At 42.5% G+C, this 20,415-nt stretch overlaps 1 pseudogene; it reads left to right on the top strand.

The window, feature by feature from the left end:
* The first annotated feature begins 9,126 nt into the window (after positions 1-9,126).
* On the top strand, positions 9,127-20,114 carry LOC145954856 (uncharacterized; annotated as a pseudogene).
* The last annotated feature ends 301 nt before the right edge of the window (positions 20,115-20,415 follow it).

Here is a 20,415-nt window from a genome sequence, read left to right as displayed (position 1 = left end):
ATGCAAAGAGGTCGGCGTTCTTGGCAATTTCGGCTTCAATTTGCTACCGTAGCTCCGGGTTTAGCTGTCGGCTTATCTTTGTACAATGTCCAGGGAGTTTGCCGATCTAAAGGTCATCAACCTCGTCAATGGGACTTGGCCGTTCTTCATGGGATTCCGACCTTGGATCCAGGTCAGTGATGTCAACCTGGGCTATGTGAGCCACTGTAGGCAGGTAACTTTTGTGGCGTTCCTCAGTTTGCGAGACCTTTAGGCTTTCAACATAGCACTGTCGAGCTATTTTTTGATTTGCTCTGACCGAGATGATTTTGCCACTATTCCCCAGGAACTTCATCGTCAAATGCGAGGTGGACACCATAGCTCCGAGTTGGTTCAGGGTAGGCCTACCGATGACGATGTTGTACGACGTATAGGCCTCAACGAGGAGGTATCTGACCATAATTCTCCTTGAGTCAGGAGGTGTCCCAACGGTTGTCAGCAGGTCAACATATCCGCGGGTGTGGACTCACTCCCCTACAAAACCAACTAGTGGTTCTATGTGAGGTTGGACAAGGGAGTGAGGAATGTCTAACCTTATAAAAGTCAGCCAGTATAGGACGTCAACCAAGCTCCCCTGGTCGATCAACGTCTTGTGGACTTCCCAATTGGCGACCTCCACGGCGATGACCATGGGATCATCCTGGTTCGGACAGATGCTAGTGTAGTCGTCGTCGGTGAAGGTGATTGGTGGTGTGTTGTGGTGGGGGGCCGAGGTGGTAGAATGGACATTGTTGATGCTACGCAAATGTCATTTGCGCGTTGAGCTACTGGAGCCTCCCCCTGTGAAGCCACCTGCAATTGTATTGATAACTCCTCGCAAGGGAGTTGACCCTGTGTCCTGACTTACCTCGGCTTGCACCATACTGCCAGTGTTTTGCTGAGAACCGGAGGGTTGATCCGTGCGAGTCCCGAAACCTCGGCCTTGTCCCCGTCCTCATCCGTGGTAGCCTCCTCTGTGACCTTGCTGCCGTTGGACGTATTGTCCAAGGTGCCCCCCCTAGACGAGTTCCTTTATGCGATCTCTGAGTGTGCGGCACTCCTCGGTCATGTGACCATAATTTCTATGGTACCGGTAATGCTTGGACTTGTTCGCACTATTGGGACTGTGTCTAGATGGCGGCAGAGTGAGCAGATTATTGTTGCTGGACTCTTCCAAGATGTGTACTCGGGGCACATTCAGGGAGGTGTAGAAGTCATACCTCCCTCCTTTGTTTGCCCTGTAGACCCCTAAAATTGTCCGGGTCGGAAATAAAGCTCAAAGACTCTCAAAGACCGAAGGAAAGTCAGCCAGAAGGACTCCTGGAAGACCCTAGGATGATTCTTTGTAGGTCTAGAAGTCTTAGAGTAGCTTAGAATAAGGGTGTGCGAGGATTGAAGCTCAATACACCCTCCCAGAGGTTCAGTACGGCCGTACTGAGCCATTTGAACTGCAATACGGCCGTAGTGAACTCAATACGGCCGTACTGAAGTTTTTGAACTTCAGTACGGCCGTACCAAATTCAATACGGCCGTACTGTAGTTCAAAATGGCTCAGTACGGGCCGTACCAAATTCAATACGGCCGTACTGTAGTTCAAAAACCCAGTACGGGCCGTATTGACCTCCCAGGCCGTATTGCGCCTCAATCCTATAAATAGGACGTCATTGGCACGTCCTCCCACACTTTTGACACAGGTTTGGACCCTCTTGCTGAGGATTCTTGGGTTTTTGAGCTATTCTCTGCCCTAGGAACCTCTCTGAGAGCCAACCCGACTAAGTTCTTGAGTCATGAGCCTTGAAGCTTGAGACTCGAACAAGTCGAAGGGAAATCTCTTTGATTTCCATAGTTAATATTTGTTCTAGAGAAAGGAGCGAGCGAGCGTGTAGTGGGAAGGAGCGCCAAAAAGCCTCCTAACTCTTTTTGAATATATAAAAGCACGCTTCAAAGGTTTCTTTCCAAGTCCTTTCTTTTACCGCTTTCATTTATCGCTTTTTGATTGTTGCATTGCACGCTTTCAACATGTAGATAGTTTACTTATAATCGTTCTAATAAATAGGGGTAGTTTAGTAATTTTACGCTATTATTCATGAAATAATCCGTCATAGGGAACCCGAAAGGGGCGTTGTGGGGTGCTAACACCTTCCCCACACGTAATCGACTCCCTTACCCAACTCTGGTTGTAATGGCCTAAGTTGATTTGCGAAAATCAATTGCCTTATTTCTTTTTCCAATGTTTTGAGTAAAACATTGGTGGCGACTCCAAGAACCCCCTTTTGCGAAAACCACTAATCCATGGAGGGTCCCGCTTGGGATTAACATGGATTGGTGAATCATTTAATAAAATTGTTAGTTCGATGAGGTCTCAGTTTGAGAATAAGTCGTTCTAACAATCCACCATTTTTCAAACTTAAAAAGAGTCCGACCATCGTCGCGAATGCCAATGTCCGTTTCGGCGGGTGGCGACATGCCCTAGCCACCTTCTTGAACTGGTTGTCATTGGTGACCTTCATCTTATCTTTCTGGCCGTGGTCCGGCTTCGCCTGTGATTTTCCACGAACTTGGTCGCGGAAGGCAGTGTGTTCTTCCATCTGAATGTACCTTGCAGCTCGGGCACGGAGTTCGTCCATGTCTGCAGGAGGTCATCGACATAGGCTGTCAACAAAAGGTCCTGGCTTGAGCGCCATGAGCATGGTGTGAAGGGCGACCTCGGGATTTAGGTTGCGAATCTTGACCGAGGTGCTAGAAAATCACTCCATGAACGCCCACAGCGGTTCATCGTCGCCCTCTCTGAGGCTGGCCAAGGCGGTTGACGTGATGTGGTGAGGCCAACTCGTTGTGTACTGTGCCGTGAATCGTATCACCAGAGTGTTGAAGTTGTCAATTGATCCCGCTGGCAATTGAGTATACCAGCCGAGTGCTGCTCCCTTGAGCGAGGTCAGAAAAACCCTACATAGAATAACATCCTCATTAGTGTATAGGTTTACCTGTGTGACGTATAGATCGATGTGCTCGTCGGGGTCGGCAGTTCCATCGTAACAGTCGATGTTGAGAGGCTTCCATCCAAAAGGCAGGAGCGTCTCCATGAAGCTGTCAACAAAAGGATGGCGGCGGATGCTCACCCTATGCCCTAGGGCTTGGTCAGGTGCATTGCTGACTTCATGGTCTAACCTATTCGTCGGCACGTGTGACCGATGTATTGTAGACTTGTGGGTCGGTGCCCTGGGTGCAGTCGATGGCTGGTGTGAATAATCAATTTTATCCGGACTCACAAAAGTGATGAAATAGACATCTACTATGAAGGGAAGGAGTTCCCGAAACATGCCGACAAGAAGATAGGACTTTAGAGGGCCCAAAAGCACAAATTAAGTATTTTTTTTTTGGGCCCGGAACGGGCCGTTCCAAGGTCCAGAACGGGCCGTTCCAAGGCTCCAAAAAGGCCAAAAACCCTAATTTGGAACGGGTTGTCCCGAAATTGAAACGGGTCGTTCCAATATTGGAACGGCCGTTCCTAAAACGGAACGGGTCGTTCCTACATCTGGAACGGGACATTCCAAGGCTGTTCCGGTCTAAAAAATTGGGTGTTATTCTCAATACTGGAACGGGCCGTTCTGATTTCAGAACGGACCATTCCAGTATAAGAATTTTTCACACAACGGCCATGTCCAGAACGACCGTTCCGATTTTGGAACGGGCCGTTCTGGACCCCTTCCCGAAGTCCATAAATAGACAGCTGGGGCTCATTTCTCCAGGACCTGAAAAATTTCGTCCAGTACTCTTCAGAGCTCGAATTTTTTTTTTTCTCTCTTCCCCCTCTCTTTTGTATTTCTTAAAATCTGTGAGACACCTCTGTACTGTGAAAGGTAGCCAAAAAGCACCTTCTTGATCATCATATTCAAAGATTCAACTCATTTGGTATCGTTTCTTCTCTTAATTTTTCTTTTATTTATTTATTTATTATTATTATTATTTTATTTTTATTTGTTTGATTATTTATGTTTGCTTATTGTTTGTATATAATGAATACGATTTGTTGCCTTTAAGATTATTATTTAAAAAAAATATTTAATATACGACCAATAATAATGTTAATTGAATAACATTTTTATCTTTAACATTATTAGGTCCTGGGGTTTAATGACTAGTCATCTGCTAGCTTAAACTCTCATATGAAATTTCTTTCTAAAGAGTAAAGATCTGTTGCAACCAATAACGTTAATTAAATAACATTTCTATTTTTATCGTTATTAGAGGGATTTATTGATTAGCCATTTGCTAACTTGGATCCTTGTGCAAAATCTATTTCTTTAAATAAAAATATAAACATAATTTTTCTTATGTACATTTATTTTTATGGTTAATGATATTAATTGAGTAGAACTTCTACCCTTTAATATCATGTAAATCATAAAAGTTAATATAATACTTATTCATTGTCCTACACTTTAAACATATTTTAGTATCAACAAATAAAAGTCAATAACATGGATTGAATAACAATTCTATCTTTCATGTTATTGGAAGGGTTTATTGATTAGACATTTGCTAACCCAAATCCCTATAATTTTCTAATAAAAAAAATAAAAAAGGGGGCATCTTAGATTAAAGAAAATATATGTCACATACGTTTTTGAGGAATAAATTAAATATTTATAAATTCATATAATTTTGCGCAATTAATTAAAGGTACTGTTTTTACGGGCGTTGTAGGGTGTTAATACCTTCCCTACACGTAATCGACTCCCGAACCCAACTTTAATTTTAAAGATTATCTTTTAAAGGGTTTTCCAATGTTTTTCCCTTAAAATAAAATATTGGTGGCGGCTCCATTGAAAAATAAAAATGTTAGCGTCATCCCGTCGTGATCCCGATTATGACAGCTGGGAAACCGAGTGCCCCTCTTCCTCGTTTTGGTTACTCGGTTGAGGGGGTTGATCAGAAGGGCACCGAGGAAGCTGGGCGCGAATGCGTTCATTCTCGGCGTGCAGTGCTGCTAGGTCAGATTCGTTCCTAGCACGGATGTTCTCTAGGTCGACAACGTGCTGTTGCCGCATTTGTTCGACCTGTTCGATCAGTCTCCTCAATCTTGCTTCACCTTCCATTCTTGTTGTGCGATCTAGGTCGTCTGTTGCTCGTCTACTATGGCTTCAGGTGAAAACTATAAGCGTGGCCGATAAGAGATGTCTTGATCGGCCCCACGGTGGGCGCCAAATGTTCTTACTGAAGATCGATCGTGGGGATGATCTGCTGGGCAAGATTGGTGAGCCTCCTTCGCTAGGTACGCTTGCTGTTCCAGAGTGGGGGGTGGTACCGACAAAAGAGACTCCGATGCTAAAGTTAGTGTTTGTGGATGTATGGGTCTCGTATAAGTAATGCATGTACCTTAGTGTGAATTAGGGTTTTTCTGGGCTTTGGGCCCGAGATCAGTTATAGTCTGTTCAGATGATGGACCCTTGTCTTGGCCGATGTCGCGTGGTGCATGTCCGATGTCGATCTGCACTATGATGCTGAGCTCAAGCTCGGCTTCGCAGTACGGATAGTACACATACCATTCACAACATCATGCTATCAATTCAATACTAAAATGGTAGATACAATATGTATACATTTGTGCCAAGACACCACACCCAGTCCATAACTCAATTCCGCATCACATACACGATATAGATAAGTCCACACAAAACAATGGTTCACATATCCCTCAACAATTCACCATGAATCCACATCTCATCATTATATATATATAAACTAACTCTACAACCTAGTATCATACTTCTTTAAACAACTTTTCAATTCACATGATAACACCTAAGAATATCAAAATAGCATACGTCTCACTTTGACAACTGTCAAAGAAAATAACACATAGAGAGTTATACTCATCCAAATTAGCTCAAACCTATCTCAAAAGAAATATAAGAGGATAATATACAACTCTTAAGAAGACATTAAATTCTAAAAAAATCATCTACTTAGCTAAAAATGTCAAAAACCGCAACAGATATAATCCACGCTGACAGTTTGACCTCTGTTCACTAAAATAGACATATTTAGAGTTATAAAAATTATTTTTTAGTGCTTCCAAAGCCATTAAAAATATAACACCCAAAGATACAACTTTTATGAAGATCATGAAGCCTAAAAATGTCTTTAAGGTCACGTCGCATGGATGACAATATGAAACTTAATCTTTCGCGAACTGGAATGGAGACTGAACTTATAACTCGCATAACTCAATCAATTCTTAATCTTTTTACATGATTCGAGAGTCTAAATTATAGCCCCAGGTGTCTACTTTGTAACCCAACAAACGAAAATTAATTTGGTTAATCACACAGAAAGATATTACAAAAATACTATGGTACATCCACAACTAAAATCTCCCAATTACTCATCAATTTATATAATTAAGGGTGCTTATCAATCTACAAGAATCCTAACTTACAGAGTACATCCCAATAAATCCAATCATCATCTAAATAATCAATTTTACCAAATAATATCATAAATAAATTTATAAATCGATATGAAATCCGATTGAATCATCAATTTCATAGAATCTTAACTCAAATAGTAAAACCCCCAATTTTTTCAAAACCTAACTTACAAGTACTTTTCTAGATCTACAATTTCGTTCTCTCTCCCAGATCATCATTTTTTTAAATTGTTTGCATATTCCTAATCCTCAATACATTCAAAATTTAATGGTTTCATCAATTCCTCAAACAGAAATAAATGTTCTTACCAGAGATCTATCGTAGGGATGATCCGCTGGGTAAGATCGGCGAGCCTCCTTTGCTGGTACGTTTGATGCTCCAAGATGGGGGTGGTACCTGCAAAAGAGACTCTGATGCTAAAGTTAGTGTTTGTGGGAGTATTAGTCTCGTATAAGTAATGCACGTACCTTAGTGTGAATTAGGGTTTTGTTGGGCCTTGGGCCCGAGATCAGTTATGATCTATTTGGGTGTCGAGCTGACGTCGCCTAGTGCGTGTCCGAGGTCACTCCGCGCTGAGATGCCGAGCTCGAGCTCGGCATGGTGGTACGGGTAGTAAACTATCCCCCAAAGCTCCGAAGATCGCGGGTCGAGGAGTTAAGACCGAGCTTGTAAAGGGGCCGTGACCCTTCGCGTACGCCTGTCTATCAAGATGCCATGTGTCATAACCATTGCCTCGTTCTTTGAAACGTGCAGGCGGCGTGCTAATGGGAGGTGATCTTTATGCAATGATGGTTTCGCCTCGTCATAATGAGCTTCATTAAATGTGTCGTCAGGTGCGCTCTCTCTCCGACACGTGTCGTGACCGTTTGAATCTCGGTGAAAAGCTTTTCTTTCTTTCGCGCCCCTTCCTATTCACTTTATTCTTTTCATTTTCTCTCTTCCCTGGCTTCTTGTGCACGCTTCCTCTTGCACTTTTGTTTCACCTCCCATCTTTGTCTTCTCTATTTCCGTCACCATTTCCGGCAACTGGGTTGCCTCCTTCTTTATTTCTCTTTCATTTGTCAAAGGGGTATCAGGTACTTCGATTTCCCTGTTCTCTCTCTCTTCTCCGATCCTTCCCTCTTCGAGTCTTTTTGTTTCTTGATGGCTGGTGATAGCGGTGTCGCCTCTTCTGCGCCTGCCAAGGGCAAGGGCAAGGCGTGCGGCAAGGCGGTGGCTACCGGAACGACCGCCGAAAAGAAAAAGGCGGAGAACCAGCCTAAAGAGCCCATCCCCGTCATTCTTGGCTACGAATGGGTCAGGAGTGATGTGGGGGAGTGCCAGAGTGTGTTTAGGTCATTCATGGAGATCAATGCGATGCGAAAATCGCATAGGATCTGTGACTCTTCCATCTCCAAGTTCATCCAACTCGAGCCTTGTCGGCCCGATGAGCGTGTCTATATGGGGGGTCCTTCTGACCCTCCTTTCTTTTATGTGTACCAGTGTCTTTTTCGGGATTTAGGTGTGTGTCTTCCCTTTTCACAATTTGAGTGTGATTTTTTGAATTTTATCAACTCGGCGCCTTGCTAGTTTGATGGAGGACCATCCAAGGAAGAGGAATACATGAAGGCCATTGGACCTTTGACAAGGTCCATGGTAAGGAAGCTAGAAGAGACATCTAAGGAGGAGGTGCTTCTTAGACCCTTGCTCACCATGAGCATTGTGTACTTTTCTCCTTAGTAGTATCTTGAGTAGTCCCATTGTATATATTGTATATAGTAGACTTTGTATAGGATTGTTTTGCCTTTGTATTTTGGAGGCACCTTTTTCTTTTTAGAAGTAGGCATAGGAGTGGCATTAGTAGACTAAAGTGTGCTCCTAGCATTTTAGCCAAATGTGGTCTTAGGATAAAGGTTTTACATATTGGACTCATTTAACTCCTAATTTTTCATAGATTTGCTTTAGCTAGGTTCCATTCACATTGAATGAACCTAACTAAACCAAATGAACCATTTTCAAACCGGGTGGAGTTAAATGAAACCAATCAAAATCGTCCACACCTTTGTGTTCACACCTTGTGTTCACATTGGTGCACACTTGGCCAAATGCTTGGACCTCTTTTCTCTCCTACACAAGGGCGGTTTAGGAAGGCTCAACCATGGTTCTTAGTGAACCATGGTCTAGCCTTTTTCTTGCTCCCTAAGTTGGACGGACCCAACCATGGTTCCTAGTGAACCATGATCTAGTCTAGCTTAACCCCTAGGTGGCCACGCCTATATAGCCTCAAATTTTCACTTGTATGACACTTTTGGCATTAATGAGAATTGAGTATTCAGATTAGAGATCAGATTTCTATCCTCCCAAAGGTCCTAAACCTATTTGTGCAAAACCAATCTCTTATCACTTTTTCCAAAGACAAGTGTGGCGGGTTGAAGAATGCTTATCCCTTCACCAAGAGTGGCGCATTCTTGAGAGGCTTCTCCACCATCTTAAGGTGGCCGTGAGGTTCCTCCCTCCATTGGAGCCTTACACAAGCATTGGAAGGATTCTAGGAGCCAAAGATCTAGGGAGAGACTTGAAGGAAGCTACATCAATCCGGCCCCCTCCAAAGTTCTTCCATCATTTGGTATCATGAGCTAGGACTCCAAGTAATCCGATTCCCTTGCTTTCTTTCTTTTCTTTTGCATGTCTTGAATCATCTTGGTAGAGTCTTGTTGCTGTTCTCCTTGTCTTCTTTTTCCTTTTTGAGTCTTGGTATGTTCTTGGAGTGATTCTTGAGTCACATTTATAAATCTATAGAATTCACTCACATTGTCTTGCTTTTCTTGGTTCATTTTTGATAATTTCTTGTGAATCAATCTTGGTATGTGCTGTAGGTACTCTTTGATTGTCTTTCTATATGAATTAGGATTGTTTTTATCTTCTTTTGAATTCCTATGGTATTCGGTCTTAAAAGAAAGTTCAAGAAAGAAACAAGAATGCATGCTTTTTCTTTTTGTAATCTACTAGTTTTGTCTTAGTTGTCATGTGTAGTTCTTTTTTTTGTCATTGCATCCGTGTTGTCCCATTTTTCTTTTTCAATCTTGTTCAAAGAAAGCCTGTTCTTGAATGTGTCATTGCTGGTTGCATGATTAAATCATTCTTAGAGTGCTCACCAATTAATTCCTATGCATGTTATTAGACCTAACATGTTCTAGAGTCATTTTTGTGAAATTCTTTGCTATTAGTTTCATAGCAATATATGACCAGCAATTCTGTGGTGTGTCTTGTGCTTGCTTTGATTAAAGAAAAATTGAGAAAGAAGTGCATAGAAAACGCCTATTAAGTGTGCTAAAAGAAGTGACAAAATTGAATAAAAACTAGTCACAAAAGTGCTGAAAATTTTGGTCTAAAAGTGCACTTGTATTTTCTTCTCTTCTTTCTCTCCTTTCCTCCACTTGTTTTGGAAACCTTTTTGATGTAATTGGCCTCTGTCCAGTGCTTAATATTCTGTGTTTAAAGGAAAGAAAAGAAAGAAAAAGATTTCAAAAAGCAAAGAAAAAGAAAAAGAAAGCAAAAGAAAAGAAACTAGAAAAATTCAAGCTGAAAATTTGACAATTTTGTAGCACTTGGCCTAGTGAATTTGTGTGAATTTTTCATGCGGTTTCCTTCTCTTTACAGTGGCTGAAAAGAACTTTTAAATCATCATAGCATTGCACAAAATTTTATTTTGGTTTTTGTAATCAAATCTAGTGCCATTCTTAGGCAATTCTTTTGAGTGCTAGCCTTGAAATTAGCCTTATTTGTTGCTTTGTGTCTTCTTTGGCTCTCTTTGTTTGTCACATCAATTCCCATGAGAGTTTTGCCTATCCTAAATTGTGCTTTTCAGTTTTACTTCTTTGGCTTCTTTCCTCTCTTGTGTTGCTTGCTAAACTTGGTGAAACTATAAGCCTTGTTCAATCTATTACACTTGGAAGGAAGGTATAATTGAGGCATATTGGTTGACCTCAAAGGAGCTTAGCCTTGAAGGAGGATTGAGGTACAAACTGCTGAGTGAAACACCTTTTTGGAGGCTAACTTGTTTGCTCATTTTGCAGCCAAGACTTGCTTGAATTTTCAGGTACATTCTGGTGCAAAGTGGTGGCGGTTTTGAGTGGAGTTTGGTGGCGGCTTTGGTGCCTTTTGGTGGCGGCCTTAGTGGCAATTTTGTGGCTGTTTGTAAGACCTTGAAAAGGATTTGATTCCAGCCAATTTGGGGCACATCCCTGGACTAGAGGCTGTCCCAAACTGTCCAGCTATTTTGGTGGAAGAGTGGCCAAGAAGAACTTTTGTTTTGTATTGCTTATTTGAGTTGTAATTTCATCACTTAGCTTGAATAGTTTTGTGTCAATTTTCTTTGTATTCAACTTGCATTTAGGGGTGGCTGTTTGGACATTAAGTAAGCTCCCCCACCTCCTAAATAGTCCTACTAAATTTCTATTAGCCTCGATTAGTGCTTGTGGAAGGGTCCCCAAAGGCTTTAAGTGCCACCTTGGGCTTCCACTAGGAACCGGCTAGATTTAGTTTTAGCTTTCATAAACCGGATTTCTAGGTTGGTGAAAGTGTCCCAAAAAGCCTTAGGTGCTACTTGGACTTTCACCTTAGGATAAGCGACTAGTATATGCTTTATTTGCTTTCATTTTAATTGTTTAGCTCCTAGGTTCGTTTAGAAGGCTTCTATTGCCTACTAGGGGTTTCGTGCACACACACACACTACTTTACTTGTCTTGTGTGGAACTTTGTTTTGTAAGAAAAGTACAAAGGGGTTTAGTAATTTCCACTTGAAGAGGCTTGGTTATTAAGTGGCTCCTTGTAGCTCACCTCCCTTGATAGTGCAACTTGTATACTTAGACCTCTAAGTACTTAGTACTACACCAAAAAAAAAAAAAAAAAAAAAAAAACTACAAGCTTTTGTGAAAACTTTTATCACTCACTTTGCAATTTTCAAAGACTTGTGAAAACCTTTTACCTTGCAAAAATGAGTGATCATTCTCATAATAGTAGTGTGCATGGTCATCACTCCCCTAAGAGCCATAAGAGTACTAAGGAAGAACTTAGGGAACTTAAGGAATACATTAGAAAAAAAGAACTAGAAAATGAAAAAAACAATGAAACAATTAGAGAGTTGTTAAATAAACTTGTTGTGGGTGAGACTAGCAAACCCCACGGCCATGAGGGTCATGGACCTTCTAGGCCCAAAGGCTATCACTCACACACACATTCACTAACAAGTGAAGGGTTGCATAGTAGTCATCATGATGATGGTTACTACCAAAGACCCCCTAGGCACCATAGGCCTAAGCATGAAACAACTCCTAAAGAACCTAGGTTTGACCTTCCTCCCTTCCATGGCAAGGATAGTGTGGATGACTATTTAGATTGGGAGATGAAGGTTGAACAACTCTTCACTTGCCACAATGTAGGTGAAGACCGAAAGGTTCCCATGGCTACTCTTAGCTTTCAAGGGTATGCCATGTATTGGTGGACTTCCCTAGTTAGAGAAAAACAAATTCATCATGAGCCTCCAATCCAATATTGGAATGAGCTAAGGAGTGCCTTGAGGAGAAGGCACATTCCTCCATACTTTGAGAGGGAGTTAATGGACAAGCTCCAAAGACTCCAACAAAGAAATTTGAGTGTTGAGGAATATAGGCAACAAATGGAGTTGCTTATGATGAGAGCGGGAATTAGGGAGGAAGAAAGAACCACCATAGCCAGGTTTCAAAGTGGCTTAAACCTAGAGATTAGGGATAAAGTTGAGCTATTGCCCTATAGAGACCTAAATGAACTAGTTCAACTTTGTGTGAGGGTAGAACAACAATTAAAAAGAAAACCTAGTTTTAGGAAGGAAGCTACCCCCTACCCTAAGAAAGACTTCAAGAAGGAGGGTACCCCCTCCTATTCAAAGGATAAGTCACTAAAAGAGAAACCTAAGGAAAGACCGTCCCATGATACTAGGACTAGCTCCATAAAATGTTTTAAGTGCTTAGGAAGGGGACACATAGCTTCCCAATGCCCTACAAAAAAAACCATGATCATTAGGGGCAATGAGATCCTAAGTGAGGAGAGCACTTCATCTTCTTCATCCTCCTCAAGTGAAGAAGACGAAAGCCATAGTTCTAGTGAGGAAGCACCATGTGAGGGTGATCTATTAATTGCCCATAGATTGTTGACTAACCAACTTAAGGAACAAGACCAATCACAACGAGAGAATCTCTTTCATTCTAGATGCAAGATTTTCAAGAAAACATGTTCTCTCATTGTTGATAGTGGCTCTTGTAACAATTTTGTAAGCCAAAGGTTAGTTGATAAGCTTAACTTGACTACTATAGCCCATCCTAAATCTTACAAACTCCAGTGGCTTAATGAGGATGGACCTATAGAAGTCAAAGATCAAGTAAATGTGCCCTTTTCCATTGGGAAGTACAAAGATGAAATTTTATGTGATATCATTCCCATGGATGCAAGTCATATTTTACTTGGTAGACCGTGGCAACATGATAGACAAGCCATCCATGATGGTGTCACCAATAAGATTCGCCTAGTCCATCTAGGTAAAAAGCATACCTTGATCCCTCTTACACCTTCCCAAGTGTTAGAAGATCAAGTGGCCATGAAAAAGAAAATTGAGGAAGAAAAAAAAGAGAGAGAAAAAAAAAAAAAAAACCTCTTAAGTTGTGAAAAAGAGGAAGAGAAGGTTATAGAGTTGGAAGGAAGTGTCCCTTCCAAGGTAGTTGTCCCTAGGAGTCAATTTTCTATAAATCATTCCATTAAACAATGTCTCCTAGTTGATCAACCTCTTTTTCTTCTCTATGCTAAAGAGACACTTGCTGCCACAAATTTTGGATTTGAGTCTCTACCAAAGGGGGTTCAAAACCTTTTAAAGGAATTTGATGACCTATTTCCCAAAGAAGTTCCAAGTGGGCTTCCTCCTTTAAGGGGAATAGAACATCAAATTGATTTGGTTCCCGAGGCAAGCCTACCCAATAGGCCCGCCTATAGGACCAACCCCCAAGAAACAAAATAAATAGAGACCCAAGTTGAAGATTTGATGAAGAAGGGATGGGTTCAAAAGAGCTTAAGCCCTTGTGCTGTGCCGGTTCTTTTAGTTCCAAAGAAAGATGGGACTTGGAGAATGTTCACGGATTGTCGAGCTATAAATAATATAACCATTAAGTATAGGCATCCAATCCCTAGGTTAGATGACATGCTAGATGAGTTGCATGGAGCACTCATATTTTCTAAAATTGATCTTAAGAGTGGTTATCATCAAATAAGGATCAAGGAAGGAGATGAATGGAAAACCGCTTTTAAAACCAAGTTTGGATTATATGAATGGTTAGTCATGCCTTTTGGCTTGACCAATGCTCCTAGCACCTTTATGAGGTTAATGAACCATATCTTAAGGGATTGTATAGGTAGGTGTGTAGTTGTTTATTTTGATGATATCCTAATCTATAGTAAAAGCCTTAAAGAACACCTAGAACACCTTAGAAATGTCTTGCTTCTTCTTAGGGAAAACCATCTCTATGCTAACTTAGAAAAATGCATATTTTGCCAAGAAAGTGTGAATTTCTTAGGGTTTATAGTTAGCAAGGAGGGGGTTAAGGTGGACCCCGAGAAGGTTAGAGCCATCCAAGAGTGGCCTACCCCTAAGAATGTGGGAGACATTAGGAGTTTCCATGGTTTAGCAAGCTTCTATAGGAGGTTTGTTAAAGACTTCTCCACCATAGCATCTCCTCTTAATGAGTTGGTCAAGAAGGATGTGCCTTTTGTATGGGGGGAGAAGCAAGAGAAGGCTTTTCATAACTTAAAAGACCAACTTACACATGCACCTATTCTAGCTCTTCCAAACTTTTCTCAAACTTTTGAGCTAGAATGTGATGCAAGTGGTTTAGGGATAGGTGCGGTCCTACTTCAAGGTGGCCACCCCATTGCTTATTTTAGTGAAAAACTTAGAGGTCCCACCTTGAATTACCCCACCTATGATAAAGAGCTCTATGCTCTTATAAGAGCCCTCAAAACTTGGGAGCATTATTTAGTGACTAAAGACTTCATCATTCATACCGATCATGAGTCACTAAAGTATTTGAGAGGGCAAGGTAAGTTAAATAAGAGACATGCTAAGTGGGTAGAATATTTAGAGCAATTTCCATATGTGATCAAGTACAAGAAGGGAAAAAGTAATGTGGTGGCCGATGCCCTTTCTAGAAGATACACATTACTTACTACCTTGAGTTCCCAAATTCTTGGATTTGACAACATTAGGGAATTGTATGAAAATGATCTAGATTTTCAGTCCACTTACAAGCAATGTCTTAAAAGGGCCTTTGATGGATTCTACATCAATGATGGGTACTTGTATAAAATGGGAAAGATTTGCATACCCAAAGGATCCATTCGAAAGCTCTTAGTAAAGGAAAGTCATGAAGGAGGTCTCATGGGCCATTTTGGAGTTGATAAAACTCTAAGTTTTGTAAAAGAAAAATTTTATTGGCCACACATGAGAATAGATGTCCAAAGGCATTGCTCAAAATGCATAGCTTGTTTACAAGCTAAATCAAGAGTTATGCCTCATGGACTCTATACACCTCTACCTATAGCTAGCACCCCTTGGGAAGACATTAGCATGGATTTTGTACTTGGTCTCCCAAGAACCCAAAGGGGTCATGATTCTATCTTTGTGGTAGTGGACCGATTTTCAAAGATGGCTCACTTTATTCCATGCCACAAGGTAGATGATGCTAGCCATATCTCAAGACTATTCTTTAAAGAAGTTGTGAGATTACATGGAATCCCTAAAACAATAGTCTCAGATAGGGATGTTAAGTTCCTTAGTCACTTTTGGAAAACACTTTGGGAAAAACTAGGAACTCAACTTCTATTTTCTACTACTTGTCACCCACAAACCGATGGGCAAACTGAAGTAGTAAATAGATCCTTATCTACTCTATTGAGGGTCATTTTAAAGAACAACAAGAAGTCTTGGGATGAACATCTTCCTCATATAGAGTTTGCATATAATAGGGTAGTCCACAAGACTACCAATCTTTCTCCTTTTGAGGTTGTTTATGGCTTTAACCCTCTCACACCTTTGGATATACTTCCTTTGCCTAGTACTTCTTCTTATGTTCACAAAGAAGGAGTTTCTAAGGCTGATTTTATAAGAAAACTCCATGAGAAGGTTAAAGACCACATAGAAAAACAAACTCAAAAATATATGGAATACAACAACAAAGGGAGAAAACAAATTATTTTTGAGGAAGGAGACTTAGTTTGGCTTCATTTGCGAAAGGAAAGATTTCCTACTCAAAGGAAGTCTAAACTAAGTCCGAGAGGAGATGGTCCATTCAAAGTACTCCAAAGAATAAATGAAAATGCCTACAAAATAGATTTACCTTCTGATTATGGTGTTAGTAGTACATTTAATGTTTGTGATCTTATGCCTTTTTCAGGGAATGCTAACATGGATGATGAAGAGGTAGATCTGAGGACAGATCCTTCCCAAGAAGGAGGGTATGATGGAGGACCATCCAAGGAAGAGGAATACATGAAGGCCATTGGACCTTTGACAAGGTCCATGGTAAGGAAGCTAGAAGAGACATCTAAGGAGGAGGTGCTTCTTAGACCCTTGCTCACCATGAGCATTGTGTACTTTTCTCCTTAGTAGTATCTTGAGTAGTCCCATTGTATATATTGTATATAGTAGACTTTGTATAGGATTGTTTTGCCTTTGTATTTTGGAGGCACCTTTTTCTTTTTAGAAGTAGGCATAGGAGTGGCATTAGTAGACTAAAGTGTGCTCCTAGCATTTTAGCCAAATGTGGTCTTAGGATAAAGGTTTTACATATTGGACTCATTTAACTCCTAATTTTTCATAGATTTGCTTTAGCTAGGTTCTATTCACATTGAATGAACCTAACTAAACCAAATGAACCATTTTCAAACCGGGTGGAGTTAAATGAAACCAATCAAAACCGTCCACACCTTTGTGTTCACACCTTGTGTTCACATTGGTGCACACTTGGCCAAATGCTTGGACCTCTTTTCTCTCCTACACAAGGGCGGTTTAGGAAGGCTCAACCATGGTTCTTAGTGAACCATGGTCTAGCCTTTTTCTTGCTCCCTAAGTTGGACGGACCCAACCATGGTTCCTAGTGAACCATGATCTAGTCTAGCTTAACCCCTAGGTGGCCACGCCTATATAGCCTCAAATTTTCACTTGTATGACACTTTTGGCATTAATGAGAATTGAGTATTCAGATTAGAGATCAGATTTCTCTCCTCCCAAAGGTCCTAAACCTCTTTGTGCAAAACCAATCTCTTATCACTTTTTCCAAAGACAAGTGTGGCGGGTTGAAGAATGCTTATCCCTTCACCAAGAGTGGCGCATTCTTGAGAGGCTTCTCCACCATCTTAAGGTGGCCGTGAGGTTCCTCCCTCCATTGGAGCCTTACACAAGCATTGGAAGGATTCTAGGAGCCAAAGATCTAGGGAGAGACTTGAAGGAAGCTACATCAATCCGGCCCCCTCCAAAGTTCTTCCATCATAGTTGCACCCCAACAGTTGGGGTTTTTTGCGGGCTTTTCAAGTCCTGTGCTCGGCCTTGGGGATAGAGGTGTCTCTGCCCATTTTTCTCCATTTTTACCAGTTAAAGATGGGTGTTCCTCCCTATGGCTTGATGTCCCCTAGTGGGAGTAAGGCTAGGGGTCTATTTTCCCTTTACTCCCAGTCGTATAAAAATTTTAAACAAAAGTTCTTCCGGGTGGCGCTTGTGGATGTCAACCCGTTGGAGGATGGGGTGTTGTATTTCGGTGGGTTGCCGAAGTTCCCCTTCTATTGGCGGCCATCCCCGGCCAGATTTCACGGGGTAGGGAATTTGCAATTGTCGGCTTCAGAGTCCACTACTATTACAAACCTTGAAGCGCTCCCTCGGCCCCTGGATTGCAAGCTCGTCCTGTCGCTTGCTAATTCAGCATACAAGGAGAGGGGTCTAGAGAGTGAGTATCTTGTCCTTTTCAGGTGTTAGGGTTTTTAAGAGTTTCTGTTACTGATGTATTTGATTTTTTGTGTTTGCAGGCATAATGGGCAGGAACAAGTGGCGTAAGTTGAAGCATCGCTACAACGTCGCCGAGATTGAAGTTTCGGAGCCTCAGGAGGAGGAGGTGGCCGCCCTAGAGACCCACCGAAAAAGAAAAAGGGGGGAGAAAGAGGTCGGGGGGACCTCTGCCCCTCGAAGCGCTGAAGAGGTGACCTCCAAGGCTACCGATGTCGACGCGGTTGATCTCACCGGGAGTCCTCCGCCTGAGGGGGGTCCCCAGGTGGCCATCGAGGAGGTAGCCCAGGCTGCCGAGCAGGTTGCTCAGGTCGCCGAGGTTAGTGTTTTCTTCTTTCGTGGTTATTCTTCTGTGTTGTTCTTTTCTTGATTTATTGACGTAGTGTCGTCTTTTCCAGGCGGGGAAAGCTGCCGAGGTCCCGGTGCCTCCAAGCTCGGAGGCGCCAGGGGTGGGTGCCCCTGTTGCTGAGTAGGGGACACCAGCTACTGCTTCCGCTAAGGCTCGCGGCAAGGGGCCGAGCTCCGAAGTCCCGATGTCCACTCCTGCAACGTCGGTGCTGCCAGCTGGCTCGTCAAAGGGGGCCTCCAGGAGTCAGTACCTTGCCAGCTGTCGCCACCGGCCCGAAACGGGCTTTCGGCATTCGCGATGGATGGTTGGACTCTTTTATTTGTTTAAAAATATGGATTGCTAGAATGACTTATTCTCAAACTGAGACCTTGTCAGACGAGCAATTTTATTAAAAGGCTCACCAATCCATGTTAATCCCAAGCGGGACCCTCCATGGATTAGCGGTTTTCATAAAAAGGAAGGGTTCATGGAGTCGCCACCAATGTTTTACTCAAAACATTGGAAAAAGAAGTTTAAGGCAATCGATTCAAAAATCGACTTTGGCCATTACAACCAGAGTCGGGTAAGGGAGTCGGTTACGCGTGGGGAAGGTGTTAGCACCCCACAGCGCCCCTTTCGGGTTCCCTATGACAGATTATTTCTAAAAATAATAGTGCGAAATTACTAATTTACCCCTATTTATTCTAAGCAATTATAAATTAACTATCTACATGATGACAGTTTAATATGCACACAGAAAGCAGTAAAAGAAGGGATTTTTAGAAAAGAAACCTCTTGAAGCGTGCTTTTTATATATCAAGTAAAACTAGGAAGCTTTTTGGCGTTCCCTCGCTCTACAAGCCCGCTCACTCCTTCCTAAAAAATAATTTTTGACTTGGAAATCCGATGGATTTCCCTTCGACTTAGTTCGAGACTCAAGCAAAATGCTCAGAACTCAAAAACTTCGTCGGATCAACTCTCCGAGTGATTTCTAGGCAGAGCACTGCTCAAAAAAACCCAGAATACTCAAGAAGAGGGTTAAAACTGTGTGTGAAAGTGTCAAATGACGTCAAATTGACGTCATATTTATAGGAATGAGGCGCAGTACGGCCCCTGGGGTCAATACGGGCGTATTGAAGTTTTTGAACTTCAATACGGCCGTATTGAATTCAGTACGGCCGTATTGAAGTTCAAAGACTTCAATACGGGCGTACTGAGTTCGCCGCGGCCGTATTGCAGTTCAAAATACTCAATACGGCCGTAGTGAACCTCTGGGAGGCCGTATTGAGCTTCATTCCTCCCACTTTTCTTATTTTTGCTATCCTAATACCTCTAGACCTACAGAGAACCCTCCTAGGGCCTTCCAGGAGTCCTTCTGGCTGATCTTCCTTCAGTCTTTGAGAGCCTTCTAGCTTTATTTCCGACCCGGACAATTTTAGGGGTCTACACCAGCCACTTCGGAAAAGATCGCTCCTTGACACGGTTGGACCATGTGAGCGCGTCAGAGGACATCGACTCACTGTGGAGTGTGGGAGTGACTTCGGAGAGGTTCTTCCCTAAAGGTTCGCTGAGCTCGGCCGATCAGGCTATGATCGAGACGATCGGGCCAGTTGAGGGCCTTGATTCTGCCGAGGTCTTCCTGCAGCGGACCGTGGCAATCGTGGACTTCTAGAAGCACAGGTGGTCCAAGCAGTAAGAGGACTTGGCAAATCTGAAGGGGCAAGTTCAGACCTTGAGGAAGGGGAGCAAGGCGTTGGCGGTTGCTCTTAGTGACGCCAAAATGCAGAATGAGGCCGAGATTCAGGCCACCAGGAGGGAGCTGGAGAGAGTTCAGAAGTCCTTAGAAATTGCTCTAAGGTCTAATGAGACTTACGCTGCCCAGGTGCGTGAGTTGTAGGAACTTGCCAGCTCTTCCCGAGCTCAGGTGTGTTCTTTAGAGGACGTGGTTACCGCGCAGAAGGCTGAGCTGGTGTCGACGACCGAGAAGCGTCTTTGTGACGAGGTGTTTCTCGGTGGGAAAGAAGAGGAGGTTGCTGCCTTGAAGGTGGACCTTGCGAAGTTGGACGCGGCGAAGGCGGGGCTGGAGAAGAAGCTTGAGGAGACTGAACGTGCTGTCCTGTTCGAGCACAAGAGGGGATTCCTCAAGGCAGCTCGCCAGGCGAGGCTACTCGCGCCGGGGTTCGACTTCTCCGCTATGCATGTGGAGAAAGAGGTGCACTTCGGGAGGCTGGTGAAAGAAGATGACCTCCAGGATAGCTCAAGTGAAAATGCTTCTACTTGAGCCAATTTTGTTATTTTCTTCTGCTTTGTTTTTTCTTTTCTTTGAATTCATGTATTGAACTTGTGGAATTCGTTGTATATATATCATTTTTCTGAGATTTTGTCTTCGTGATTTCGATAGTTCTATTTGACCTTCTATTTTTGAATTTATGTGTTTTGCACTTGTGTGTTTTGTGCTTTTCCGGGGCTCAAACTTGGCCTGATGTAAATAATTCGTATTGAGGTACGAACTCGACCTTAGGCTTAGAATGAAGTAATTCGTACCAAGGTTCGGACTCGACCTCGTCGTAAAGCAAAACAAA

Source organism: Cajanus cajan, chromosome 2 (genome assembly GCF_000230855.2).
Source record: "Cajanus cajan strain Asha chromosome 2, NIPB_CcT2T_4, whole genome shotgun sequence".
Taxonomy (NCBI): Eukaryota; Viridiplantae; Streptophyta; class Magnoliopsida; order Fabales; family Fabaceae; genus Cajanus; species Cajanus cajan.
The sequence above is the reverse complement of the archived record's forward strand: the minus strand, read 5'-3'. Positions and strand labels throughout refer to the sequence as shown.